The 13,534-nt window shown below is 32.7% G+C and overlaps 1 pseudogene; it reads left to right on the forward strand.

Annotated features, from left to right (window-relative positions):
- The first annotated feature begins 1,580 nt into the window (after window positions 1-1,580).
- Window positions 1,581-12,499, forward strand: LOC102882677 (annotated as a pseudogene).
- Window positions 12,500-13,534: the final 1,035 nt, after the last annotated feature.

Consider the following 13,534-nt stretch of genomic DNA (forward strand, 5'->3'; position numbering starts at 1 on the left):
GTCAACTATATATTTTTAATCTTTGCTAAATAGACTTCTATCTGGACTGTGTTTTCTAAAAAAAGCATCAAAATTATTATTTATCTTCTTCAATCCTCAAAGTGCTTTCGCTTTTTTGTTAGACTTTGTGCATACATGTATTTGCTTTATGACATTTTTGACATGTCCAACCAACTCACAATGATCCACATTACTGGTCTCCTTGAAATCCTCCAGAAGTCATTCATGCCTGTCCATTGCCTGTCCTGAGGCCAAAGGAGGAGCAAACTGTCTTTTCTATGATGCCTGCACAAGTTCATAATTCTAGATAATTTGAATAGCTTTTAGAACTGCATTTATTACTTTTCAGAGGCTTGAATTATTCAATTTATCTATGCTCTCAAATCAATGATTCTTCATAATCTTATCAGATATGCAAACTAAGATTTATAATAAAATCTTAACTAATTTGATATATTTTTCACACTGAAATGAGTAAATTTCTGTATAATATAGTACTAGATAAAGCAGAATAATTTGATATTCCTCTGCATATCTACCAATATTAATAATGATTTTTACTAAATTAATTGAATTGTATTGTTCAAATATTATTATATATAGGCACATTATACATATATGTACATATAAGTATATATTTACAAACAAGTCAACAATTTTGTACTAATACTTCTTAGTCAAATTACTGTGATTTCATTTTTATCTTGGTTGTTATATTATTTTGATTATTAAAAAGATAGAAAATTTGTTACAAAAGAAAAAGAAATACTCAAACTTAGAAACTTAGAGATATTTTATGATATTTAAAATATTTCATATCTCCCAAGACACAATTAATTCTGACACACTAAAGGAAAAATCCATTTTCACATTTTAGGAAATATCCTTGACAACAATTCATTCTCAGATGTCGCTTCCTCCAGAAATCCTTTCTATGAACATTGTCCAGGGTTAGCAGCCTCTACTATGTGTGTTTTTTTTTCCTATAATTTCTGCATAAGGGCATTTACTATACTTAAATAAAATATAGATGTGTTGAAGATATTCCATAGGAATATTAAATTAATATTCTTGTGAATAGATTAATCTTGATTCAGATAACATCTATATCTCCTCAATAGTGCCTATAGGAAAATGGCAAATAACACAGTAATGACTTATATTAGTTGGCTTTGAGCCACAGTACTGACACAGAGTACTATATTGAGTTGAACCAGAGCCTGGGAAATAATTCATATGCCTAACGGGCTTCTTAATTTCCATAGTCTGCCGGAAAGATGAAATAAAGATATTTCTGACATGGCCCAAGTGAGCTTCAGATGAATAAGACTATTAAAAATAAAGAGAAGAGAAACTGTCGTAAATGTATGCATTCATTCCATTTAGAGTGAGTAAAGTGTATTGCTAGATTTCACTTAGGTATATTTCAAGAATTTAGCAGTGAGAGATAGATACAGTCCCCAGCCTCTTGGGGCATATAGTTTCCTGGTATTGCTATAGAATATTTGTCTCCTCTCACTTGACAGCAAATTCTCTGAAGGTATAGATCACATTTCTCTTTCTCACTAGGCTGATTCAGCATGTGGCATAGTGCTTTCAACACAGTAAGTACTCAGCACACAATTGTCAGTTTAACGTTCAAAACATACCGAGTGCTTAGATCATGTGCTTATTGTTAATAAAATATTCATGAATATTGGGTTAGATTGAATCTGTGGAGAAAGTCTGTTGCATATTTCCAGATGTAGAAAGAAATTCACTTGCCTGTTTCTTCTATGTAGTGCATTTAATTGTAGAGTTTATTCTCAGGCTTGTGAGCTTCAGCTACATAGACAAACCCAGAGTGCACACAGGATAGAATTTTTTGAGGCTACTTTGCTGCCAGTTAATATATACACTCAAACTATTAATAAGTAAGGATCTTTGGATTCCTGAGATATTTAGAAGTTAATTAAATAATGCTAACCAAATGGGACTTGAAACTCTTGTTAATAGAATCCTGGCCCAGAACAAGAAAGCTGAAGAATTAAAAAAAAAAAAAAAAATTTTCTCACTTCTGTGACTTTAAAGGGTAGGTTATTGTACTCCAAACAATAGTACTTGATAGGGCATTATTAAAATGATCGAAATACTATCACTTAGAATATTTATTTAAGACCATTTTTGCTGTTTTTCACTGAAGTGAAATGGAATTACATAGGTTCGTCCTTCTGTCTGTTCCAACTTTTGTTTTGTCTTACGTTGGGGGAAAGTGGTATTATTTGTATGTAGTAATATTTTTAAAAAGTTAGGGTGGTAACATCACAAACAAGTTGTACAAGTGTCGCTTCAAAATATTACTCGCCTTCTTTTTCTATAGATATGAAAAACCTTTTAACTAACTCTGAAATCTAAGCTAGGAAAATAGGCACTCTCTGAATAGAAGTGAATAAAAAAAATCCTTTATAGAATCCAAGTAACTACTGTCTAAGATACATAAGTAATATGGTATTATTTCCAATCTGTTTCTTGTATAACATACAAAAGTGGAAAAAACTAAATGACCCTACATTTGTTAATATCATTTAGTGAAAACAAACTAAAACCATAGGGGTAAATATTTTTCAAGTAACTTGCTGAAATACAATAAAGAAAAATTATAAGTACTTGTCAAAAGAACAATAAAATAGAACAATAAAATGGATGTTAGGAATTTTTGACAGATATTTTACTTTTTCTCATATCAAATATTTTAAAAAACAATAAATATAATCACACAATAAATATTGATCACAGATATTAAAAATACTTTGGAGACTAAATTTGTTAAGAATACTTTATTCTAAAAACCATTCATCTATCTCTGTGTTTATAATTTGTCACTTTTGATTATTTTAGTAATATCATTGCCACAAGAAGAGAATAATACTTCATATTCTTAGTACTGTTTACTTCACAAAATGCTTCACATTCACAGATTCACCATAATTTTATGAAGGTCTTGACAAGTAGTGTTCCAGTCTTAAAGATTAGGGTATAGAGGGCCAGAGAAGAGAATGACCTTCATGTAGTGTTTTCTCACTGCCGATTCACTGTTTCTTTTGTGATTCCACTAATTAGCAGTGGATTGAATATTCCTTAGTTCTCATAATGTAAAAAACACAGAAAACTAACCAACCTAAAGGTCAGTGTAAATATTCAAATCTACCATCTTCTTTTGCTCCAAAGAAATGAATACATACAAGGTTTTAAATCTTTCCTCTTCTTTCAAGGTGATATAAAAATAAACCTTAGAGATACTGAAGCCAGAGAAATTTCTTAAACTCCCATAGATGTATTGGAACAAATCTTACTGACTGGGTCAGTGGTTTTTAAACTTTGCTGTAATATGCAGCTTTAAAATATCCTGGTGCCCCAGTGGCACTCTATACCAATTAAATCAAAATACCTAAGAATGAGAGGAATCAGTATCTTTTAGAGATCAACAATAAAACCAAATTTGGGAACAACTGGACTGCATCAAAGAAGTGATTAGTAATATGTGGACCCTGGATCACCCTCTCTGTACCTCCGTATCTTTCAAGTTTCCCTGACAATTAGAATCACTGAAACTTTATGAAGCATCTGATCATCTTCAACTCCTCTTGGAGATTCTGATCTAGAGAATCTGGTGGGATGCCAAGGAATATATCTTCTTTTAACAAGTACCTCTCAGTGATTCTTAGCTCAATAAAATCTGGGAAATGTTAAGAAGTGAACGGTAATGGAGAATTTATTGGAAATGAATGCCCCTTCTGGGTGATTTTTTAAATTCCTCTATCAGTAGAGTAGAGCCCACCATGGAGAAAAAATTTTTACATCTCCCTATTTTCAAAATTGGAGTATATTGGTTCTAAAACAATATGAAATTGATAATATCTAATATCCTTGCTTTTTAGTAGATAAAGAATTCCCTTCATCATATAAATACAAAGGCCTTCAGAATTTTGAAGAAAAAAATAAGATGTCAAAACACCAGTCTTGCTAATTTGCATATTTTTAATTCTTGGGGGGATTTGATTCTAATCTGCTATGCGGTAGTGATTGGAAAATTGTATAACTCACAAGATCCTATAACTTTCCTGTATAATTGTTTTATAACTTCTCAAACCTTATGCAAAAAGTATTATTGTGGATAATGTTTAACATTTTGAAAAGAATGTTAGAGAGCCAAACAATAAATAATAAATTAGAACAGTAATTCTCAAAATCTGTCCCAGTATCAGCAACATTATTATCACTTGGGAACTAGTTAAAAATGCAAATTCTTGGACCTTACCCTAACTAACTGTGTGTTTTAACCAGCCCTTCAGGTGATTCTAATAAATGATAAAATTGGGGACCATTTATTTAGAATAAATCTTTGTTAATCAGGACCATAATGGATGTTAGAGTATAATTTTCCAAGAGTTAAAATCATGTCTTTCATGTACAGTTGATCCCTAAACATTGCAAGGGGTCAGGGCTCTGACCCTCTGTATACTTGAAAATTCACATATAACTTTTGACTCTCCAAAAACTTAAGTTGTCTCTCAGTATCTGTGGTAGTTTGATTCCAGGACCCCTCTGAAAATATCAAAATTCTCAGATACTCAAGTCCCCTTATATAAAATGGCACAGATTGATAAATATAGTCATTCCTTTGTATCCACAGATTTTCAACCACAGATTGAAAACAGTGCAAATAGTTTTGAAAAAGTCCATATATAAATGGATCCATGCAGTTCAATCCCATGTTGTTCACGGGTCAACTGTAAATATAAAATGTGTCAAAGATGTTATTCAATGCATTAATTAAAGGAAACAATAAGAGGTAAAATCTTGTCCAAAGAACATTTGCAAATTAGCTATTTAGAAGCAAGTTAAAGTAAAATTTATGTGTTACAAAAAAAATAATTAATGTCTAATAGAACCATGAAGTTTAACCTTTGGAGGTATCTGTTATTTGCATTTCCACCAGACAAAAATTTAACAATTAACCTATGCCCCTATAGAGTTTTTGAAAAATTCTAGACAATAGGAAGTTGCACCCAGCACCGAACTGAAAGAACAGGTTTTCTTTTTTTTGTTTTTTTTGCCTATTTCCAAGTTGCAGATTATTTTTATGACATAAATATGAAAATAGCTACTATTCATTAAGGCTACTTAAAAAAAGAAGGGATTACTTTATGAATAACATTGTCACTGGAAGTGGTTAAAAAGAGGTGATATTGGTCCCTCATCAAACATTACAAGAGAGAGATCCAAACATTAAATAAATTGATGTTAACTTGGTTTATTGTGTCACATTCAGGCTGTAGCCAAAATAAAAATAAATATATTGCCTCTAAATTTTAAGTGTGGCATAGGCGGCAGAGCTGAAAAATTAATCAATGTATTACATCATACATTTGCAATCTAGCTGAATAAGAGCAAAATTCTGAAATGTTGGATCAAGAAAGTATGGCATACCTTACTGTTAAAGTGTACAGCTAAAACTTTTTGGGTTTCATTAACCAATGCCAGCATAAAAAATTAATTGATTAATTATTTTTTATTTATTTTTTTTAAGGAAGTATGGCATATTCTTATACCCTGGCTAAGATTAGCAATAGCTAACAATGATCATTTTTCCATCACTGAAAGATAACAATTTGTTCTCTACAATATAATGCTAACTTGACACCCAAGCCCAAGTCTATATAATGTGCTAAATCATGCTTCTTTATGTTATGTTCATGTTATTTAGAAGTGTGTTGTTTAATCTCCATATATTTAGGGATTTTCCAATGTTGTTCTGTTATTGAGTTTTACTTTAATTTCATTGTGGTATTAGAGCATACATTGCATGATTTCTGTTATTTTAAATTTGTGAATGTGTGTTTTATGGCCCATAGTGTGGTTTATCTTGATGAATGTACCATGTGAGTTTAAGAAAAACACATATTCTGCTGTTGTTAGATGAAATAATCCATAGCTGACAAATGTATTCAGTTAATTGAAGGTTTATTGAGTTCAACTATGTCTTTATTGACTATAGACTGCTGGATCTGTTTTTTGTTTTTTGTTTTTCTTTTTAATAGTGGGTAATGAAGTCTCCAACTATGAAAGTAGTTTCACCTAATTTTCCTTGCAATTGTATTAGTTTTCGCCTCATGTAGTTGAACATTCTGTTGTTAGGTACCTAAACATTAAGGATTACTATGTTTTCTTTGAGAATTTATTCCTTTTTTATTATGCAATGCCCTTATTTAACCTTTATAACTTTTCTTGCTTTGAGGTTTACCCTGTCTGATATTGATATAGCTACTCCTGCTTTCTTTTGATTAGAGTTAGAATGGTATATTTTTCTCTATACAGTTACTTTTAAGCTATATGTATCTTTATATTTAAAGTAGGTTTCTTATAGACAACATATAGTTGGGCTTTGTTTCTTGATCCATTCTATCTTTATCTTTTAATTGATATACTTGACCATTGATATTCAGAGATTATTGATATATTTGGACTAATATCTATCTTATTGGTTATCATTTACTTGTTGCTTTGTTCTTTATTTTTATCTTCCATTTTTTATTCCTTTTGTGGTTTTAATTAAGTATTTTATATGATTCCACTTTTATATAAGTTATACTTCTTTCTTTTTATTTTTGGTGGTTGCTCTAAAGTTTACAATATACATTTATAACTAATCCAAATCCACTTTTAAATAACACTATACCACTTCGAGAGTAGTGTGAGTACCCTAGAATAAAATAATTGTTTTTCTTCTTTTCTATCCTTTGTATCATAGTGGCATTCATTTAACTTATATGTAAGTATACATAAGCATATATAAATATATACATGATATACATATGCATATAGAATTAAATACATTGTTGTTATTATTTAGAAGAACCTGTTATCTGTTAGAACAATTAAGAATAAGAAAAAGAAACATTTTTATTTTCCCTTATTCCCTCTTCAAGTTTCTTCCTTGCTTTATACAGATTTGGGTTTCTGATGTATTTTATTTCCTTTTTCTCAAAGAATCTCCTTTAACAATTCTCGCAAGATAGATTTATTGGTAAAAAATTTCCTCAATTTCCAATTGAGAAAATCTATTTCACTTTTGAAGGATAATTTTGCAGGGTACAGAAATCAAGCTTAGTGGTTTTTTTTCTGTCAACATTTAAATATTGCACTATGCTCTCTTCTTGTTTGTTATGGTCTCTGAAGAGAAGCCAGATGTAATTCTTATTTTTGTTCCTCTATAAGTAGATGCTTTTTTCCTCTGGCTTCTTTCAGCATTTTTTTCTTTATCTTTGATTTTCTGTTTGAAATGAATATGCCTAGGTTTAGTTTTTGTTTGTTTGTTTGTTTTGTCATCTATCCAATTTGATATTCCCTATACTTGCTGGATCTGTGGTTTGATGTCTGACATTAATTTGGAGAAATGCTGTTATTATTGTTTCAAATATTTCTTCTATTTCTTTCTTTTTTTCTTTCCTCTCCTTCTGGCATTTCTACTACATGTACTTTGGTAGTTATTACACAATCTTTGGATATTCTGGGTTTTCTTTTTTTCAGTCTGTTTTCTTTGGTCTTACAGTTTTTGAAGGTTCTCTTGATATATCCTCTAGCCTAGAGATTCTTTTCTTCAACTCTCTACCGATAATCTCATCAAAAACATTTTTCATTCTTGCTACAGTGTGTTTGATATACAGAATTTCCTTTTGGTTCTTTCTTAGGATTTCCATCTCTCTGGTTCCATTGCCCAACTGTTCACGACTGCTCTCTACTTTATCCATTAGAGTCTTTAGTATATTAACCATAGTTGTTTTAAATCACTTGTCTGATAATTCCAACATTACTGCCAGATTCAGTTCTGATGCTTGCTCTGTCTCTTCAAATTGTGTGTGTGCATTTCTTAACTATACCTTGTAATCCTTTTTTGATAATTGATGAATTTGTTAAAAGGAATTGCTATAAATAGGCCTCTAGTAGTGCAGTGATAAGCTGTAAGGGAAGTATTCTATAGTTCTATGATTATCTTGACTTTTAAATTGTTTCAACCCAAATTATTTTAAGATATTTTTTCAGCTTTGACACTGAAAAGAATTATGAAAAATAAACATTATTAACAATAGTTTTAGTATACACATAGACGGAGACTCTCATGGTATACTTAGATATCAAAACTTTGTCATTCTGTTGTTGCTTTTATTTGATTTGAAGCAGTAACATTCTAGATTTGTTTAGTGTTAATCTTTCATTTGTGCTATTCTGCTTGTTCTTTTTTTAAAATTGTTGAACAGTCAACATTTTCCACAGATAATATCCTCCTGTCTATTGGTCACATAATCCAAGCACTTAACTCTAGAAGGAAATTAGAAAGCAACTCTGCCTGTGGAGAAAATAATCTTCAGAGACAGAATAATGCTTTTGGAAAATGTTCCAGTCATTTTTTTTTTCATCCTACTTGGAAGAAGAGAAAGTGTAAAGGGTAAAATTAAAGGTGTTACATAAAAGGTAGAAAGAGAAATCCCCATAGATTCTCGTTTGTTAGAGAAGTGTCAATCTGCTTAGATACTAAGGGCTGACTCAACTCTAGGTATTAAGATTTAGGAGTCACACCTACATTCAAATTATTCTCTCCTCCATCTCAAATTGCCATGATAAAAAACTGAAAATATAGGGTCTTGCTAGAAATAAGTAGTATATATGATGTCTTTAAGACTATATTTCCTCATTAACTTGAAGACATAGAATAGATTTCCAAATAGTAGCTTGGAATTCAGTGATTTGAAATCTGTTTTTATCACAGCTAACATGAAGTGCTTGGGATACTTAAAGTTTTATTTGCCAGTATTACACATCCACTTTCTACCTATATATTTTCTTTTTTGTTATTTTGGATGTAATTGATTACGTTAGTGTTTAACTACAATTAGTCTGCCATTTTTTTCCTCCAATAACTCGAATTTAAATGGAGCTTTGAGGACAATGTATTTTCCTTTACATAAAAGAAAGAGCCTATATTGCACTCTACTTATAATCTTCATTGAATTTGAGATGGTAGATGTTTACTTTTAGCTTTTTTTAGTATAAAAAAGCTAAAAATGTCAGTGTGATTGGAAATGAGAAACAGCTAAAATAGCTTTCAACTAAAAAATCTAAATTAATAATTCAAATGTTTTTGCTCTTGTTTTTCCTCTCAGAAGAGCTTTTATTAAGCATAAAAAGGTTTACGATGGAAGAAATAAAGAGCTTAGCTACATCAGAAATTAGACCTATATCAATAAGGATATCTAGGTGTTTTTTATAGATGGGATAGTACATTAAAAAAGGCTCTTGGTAAAGAAAGCTTGCTGTCTTAATAAAAAATATTATTTATATTTGTATTTTTTTGGGTAAAATCTCTTCAATAAATTACAATTTTATCCATTATGAGTAAATTAACATTCTTCTATTGCTTTTATGAATATTATAAATTTTTTAGTGTTCTTCCCATTATATTCAGATTTGTCACTCTATCTCTTATGAACAGGGGGAAATGCAAGTATTAGAGATATAGGAAATCTATAGCTATAATATAAATAAACATTTTATGTGAAGTGAGTATAAATGTATACATTTAAGGCAAATAGAGATTCCTCTAGAAAATAGAAGAGTTTGAAAAAAGGAAAAACACAAAGAATCAGATTATTTATTGCTAGAAACAATTAGCAATTATTAGGCGGAAGGTAGTAAAGAAAGGAGGGAATGAAAAGCGAGAAGCAATTAAAGAAAGAAAAAAGGGGAAGAAATGAAATGCCTTATTCAACTATGTCTTCTAACAATGACCCAACAATTGTACTTTAATCTCAAAATATCCCATTCAGCTCTGTGTCAAGATGGTGGGCCAGATAAATACTTTGCTCACCTTCTCCCATAACCACATCAAAATTACAAACTACAGAAGAAACATTATGGAAAATCACCTAAAGTGTCTAAAGTCTAGCTAAAGAGTCCTATAACTAAGAAGATACAAGAGAAGCCATGTGGAGACTGGTAGGAGGGGTGGAAACCTACAGAATGGACTGGTACCACACCCATGTGTGGTGGTTAAGAATCAGGAGGGACATATTGGCTGTGGAGGTCCCCCAAGAGAAGTGGAGGGGCAAGGAGTCCCAGCTTCATTTCAGGCTCCCTAGCCCAGGGTTCGAATTCCAGAGAGAGGAGTCTCCATAACATCTGGATGTGAAAACAAGCAGAGATTGTGGCTGAGTGAGACAAAGGGTGGCTGTAGTACCAGACGTTCCTCCTGAAGGGCCCACACATGAACTTGTTCACTGATGGACTCACTTGCTCTTAGCTCCAGCACTGGGGCAGCAGCTCAAAAAGCAGCAAGGACATATAGGGAGGAACTGAATTATCTGGCTTAAAGGTGAGAGCTGGAGGGGCAGTTTTCTCCCAGACAGAAGTGGTGGCAGAAACCATTGTTCCTTTGTTGAGCCCTCCTCCCACCCACTGTATCTGAATTTCCATCAACCTTGTTCACACAGTTCACCCACCCCGTGATTCCTTGAGACCATGCCCCACCCAACTTGTGGGCCCCCAAGCCTCTTACAGTGGCTTTTTAAGAAAGTGGTTCATGCTTCTGACTTTCCTAAACTCTCTCTAAAGTTTACAAACACCAAAGAAACATAATCTGGCCTTGGCATGCTCTGTACCTCTTGCTAAGCAGCCCCAAGGCTGTCACTAGCAGCAGCTAGTCTTTGTTCATTGCCTAGCCTCTTCCAGAAACCTCCAAGTCCAGCATAAATAGTAACCATTTTCAGATCACTTTGTAGCTCATACCAAGTGGCCAGGGGAGGGCACAGGCAGCGACTAAACTTGGCCTGAACCAGAGCCTTTCCCAAGAGGTCCCAGAATCAGCAAACCCAGTGGCCAGCTTCAGATCACATCAGAGCACCACCCAAGCACCTCTACAAAAGACACACCCAAAAGGCAGACTCGAGAGGCACCAGAGCCCTGCTAATGTGAATCCTGCTCCATAAGGACAGCCACTGCACAATAGCTCCTCCATTGTATTCATGGCAGGTCTTTGCAACCAATCAGCCTAAGGATCAATCCTTTCCACTGATGTGCCAACAGCAATCAAAGCTCAACTACAACAGGAGGCCACACACAATATACACAAGGAACATGCCTATAGCACCCGGCTCAGGTGACCAGGGAGACTGTGTCACTGGGCCCCACAGGCCACCTATTACATAAGGTCAGTCTACCAAGACCGGAAGACATAGCAGCTCACCTAATACATAGAAACAAAAACAAAGAGGCAGCCAAAATGAGGAGGCAAAGAAATATGTCCCAAATGAAAGAACAGAACAAAGCTCCGGGAAAAAAAAAAAAAAGGAACTAAACAAAATGGAGACAAGCAATTTACTAGACGCAGAGTTTAAAACACTGGCTATAAGGATGTTCAGTGATCTTAGCGAGAACTTTAACAAAGAGATAGGAAAAATAAAAATGGAGATAGAAAACATAAAAAAAACTGGTCAGAAATGAATAATACAATAACTCATGTGAAGAATACACTAGAAGGGATCGACAGTGGATTAGATGAAGCAGAGGACTGAATCGGTGATTTGGAAATTAAGTCTACTGCAAATTCTGAGACTCCAAACTCAACTATCTCCAGACAGGCCAGCACCCAATTCTCATAAGCTATGACCAATCACGGCTATATTTTACCTGAAGGCAAAATCATGCCAAACACTGTTTTTGTTGGTGAAATTGATGTTAGGATGGGTGAAACTGAAATTTCTTTGCTAGATGATTCAGTAAAAGAAATGTAGATGATCATAGATTGAACTGGTATGTTCAAAGGCTATGAATTTGTTTTCTTTTATAATGTAGAAGTGCAGAAGATAGTAGAATCAAGGATAAATTTTTATGGTAAAAAGTTGAAACTGGTATCTGCACAGGAAACAAAATTTATGTGCTTATATGTGCAGCCACCTTCTTTGGTTTTCAATCTTCCTCATCCACCACAGTTTCAGAGTGTCTGGAGTAATTCAAACACTAACATTTATACACAGCCTCCAACCAGGATGAATCCTATAATTCAGTATGTTCACACATATCCTCCTTATCCAAGTTCACCATTTCAGGTTGTCACTGGATATCAGACGCATGTATATAATTATCAGATGCCACCACAGTGGCCTGCTAGGAAATGAAAGAATTATGTTATACCTATGTTTATATGGCTGATAACTACCAGAAGAGCTGAAGTTTTGCCTGGTGAATGCTGAGGTTATGAAGCTACTCTATCCTCTAAAAATGGCTCACAAAAGAAATATGTGAACCAGAGCATATAGATGGTGGTATTTAATCTGTTTAATCCAGAGAACAGACTGAGAAACTGTTTTTACTTAAGATGATTACTTCCAAAGATAAAAGAGCACATCGTTTTAAAAGAAGTCAGGCAGTACTTCAATCTATTTACTCCTCTCTGCTAGCTTTCTAGTCTCATGGGAAATTGCTGGTTTTGAATATTAAGACGAGACCGAAAGTTTTCTGCTATTAAAGAAATTTATTTCTGAATATTGATAAATCACATTTAGACTATACAAGCTATATAAGGTTGCCAAGTTTTATTTTATATTGAAACTTTTTAACTAGATGTTTACTTAGAAACTGGTTCTGTTTTGAATATATAGTTGAAAATAAAAAAAAAAATTGAGACTGAAAGGAATAACTTAAAAAAAAACAGGAAGAAAACGTCATCCAGTAAAGATTCTACACTAGATAATGAGGGTGATGCACCTATAATATAAAAAACTTTTAAGTGTGTAATAGTTTTCAATGAAATATTAAAACCGTTGAAACTTTTTAAATGTATAGGCATAGGTTTGACATTTAAAATTTATTTTGAGTGAGAAAATCCCTTAGTTTGCTTAAAAGTAATTAAACATTGTTAATTATACTTGCACAAAATTAACAGATATATTATACGGTAGATGTGTGGAAAATACAGTTAGAAAATGATAAATGATTTTTCTGAATTATGGTTATGGCATATTTTTAATTAGTGTGTTTATGTTAATGTGTAATTGCTAGTAAAAAAAAAAAGTAACATTTTAAAATCTACTTGTATAAACTTTTTCCCAAAAACACTGTGGTTTTTGTGCATAGTTTTTAAAAACTTTGGATTTATAGACTCTCTTTTCACACATGGATTTCATGAAAGCTAAATAACTTTGTGATAGATAAAATATTACTTTTATATATAAAAAATAATAAAGTGCTAGAAACTGAAAAAAATATCCCATTTATATTTAGAATATTCTATATAGGACCCTACCCTCAAATGGAGCTTATTCTCTAAGACTGAATTGACAAAAATGGGATGAGGGCCTAGAGGTGGTTACATGCCCAGTGGAGTCTCATACTTGGTCACTGTACAATGTAGGTCCTGGTACAACTATCAATAGCACATGGATTAAGCAGATGGAGCCAGTTGTCATCTGGGCCAAGAACCAGTGCAAATTTCTTGTATACC

Source organism: Pteropus alecto, unplaced genomic scaffold (assembly GCF_000325575.1).
Source record: "Pteropus alecto unplaced genomic scaffold, ASM32557v1 scaffold57, whole genome shotgun sequence".
NCBI classification, from domain to species: Eukaryota; Metazoa; Chordata; class Mammalia; order Chiroptera; family Pteropodidae; genus Pteropus; species Pteropus alecto.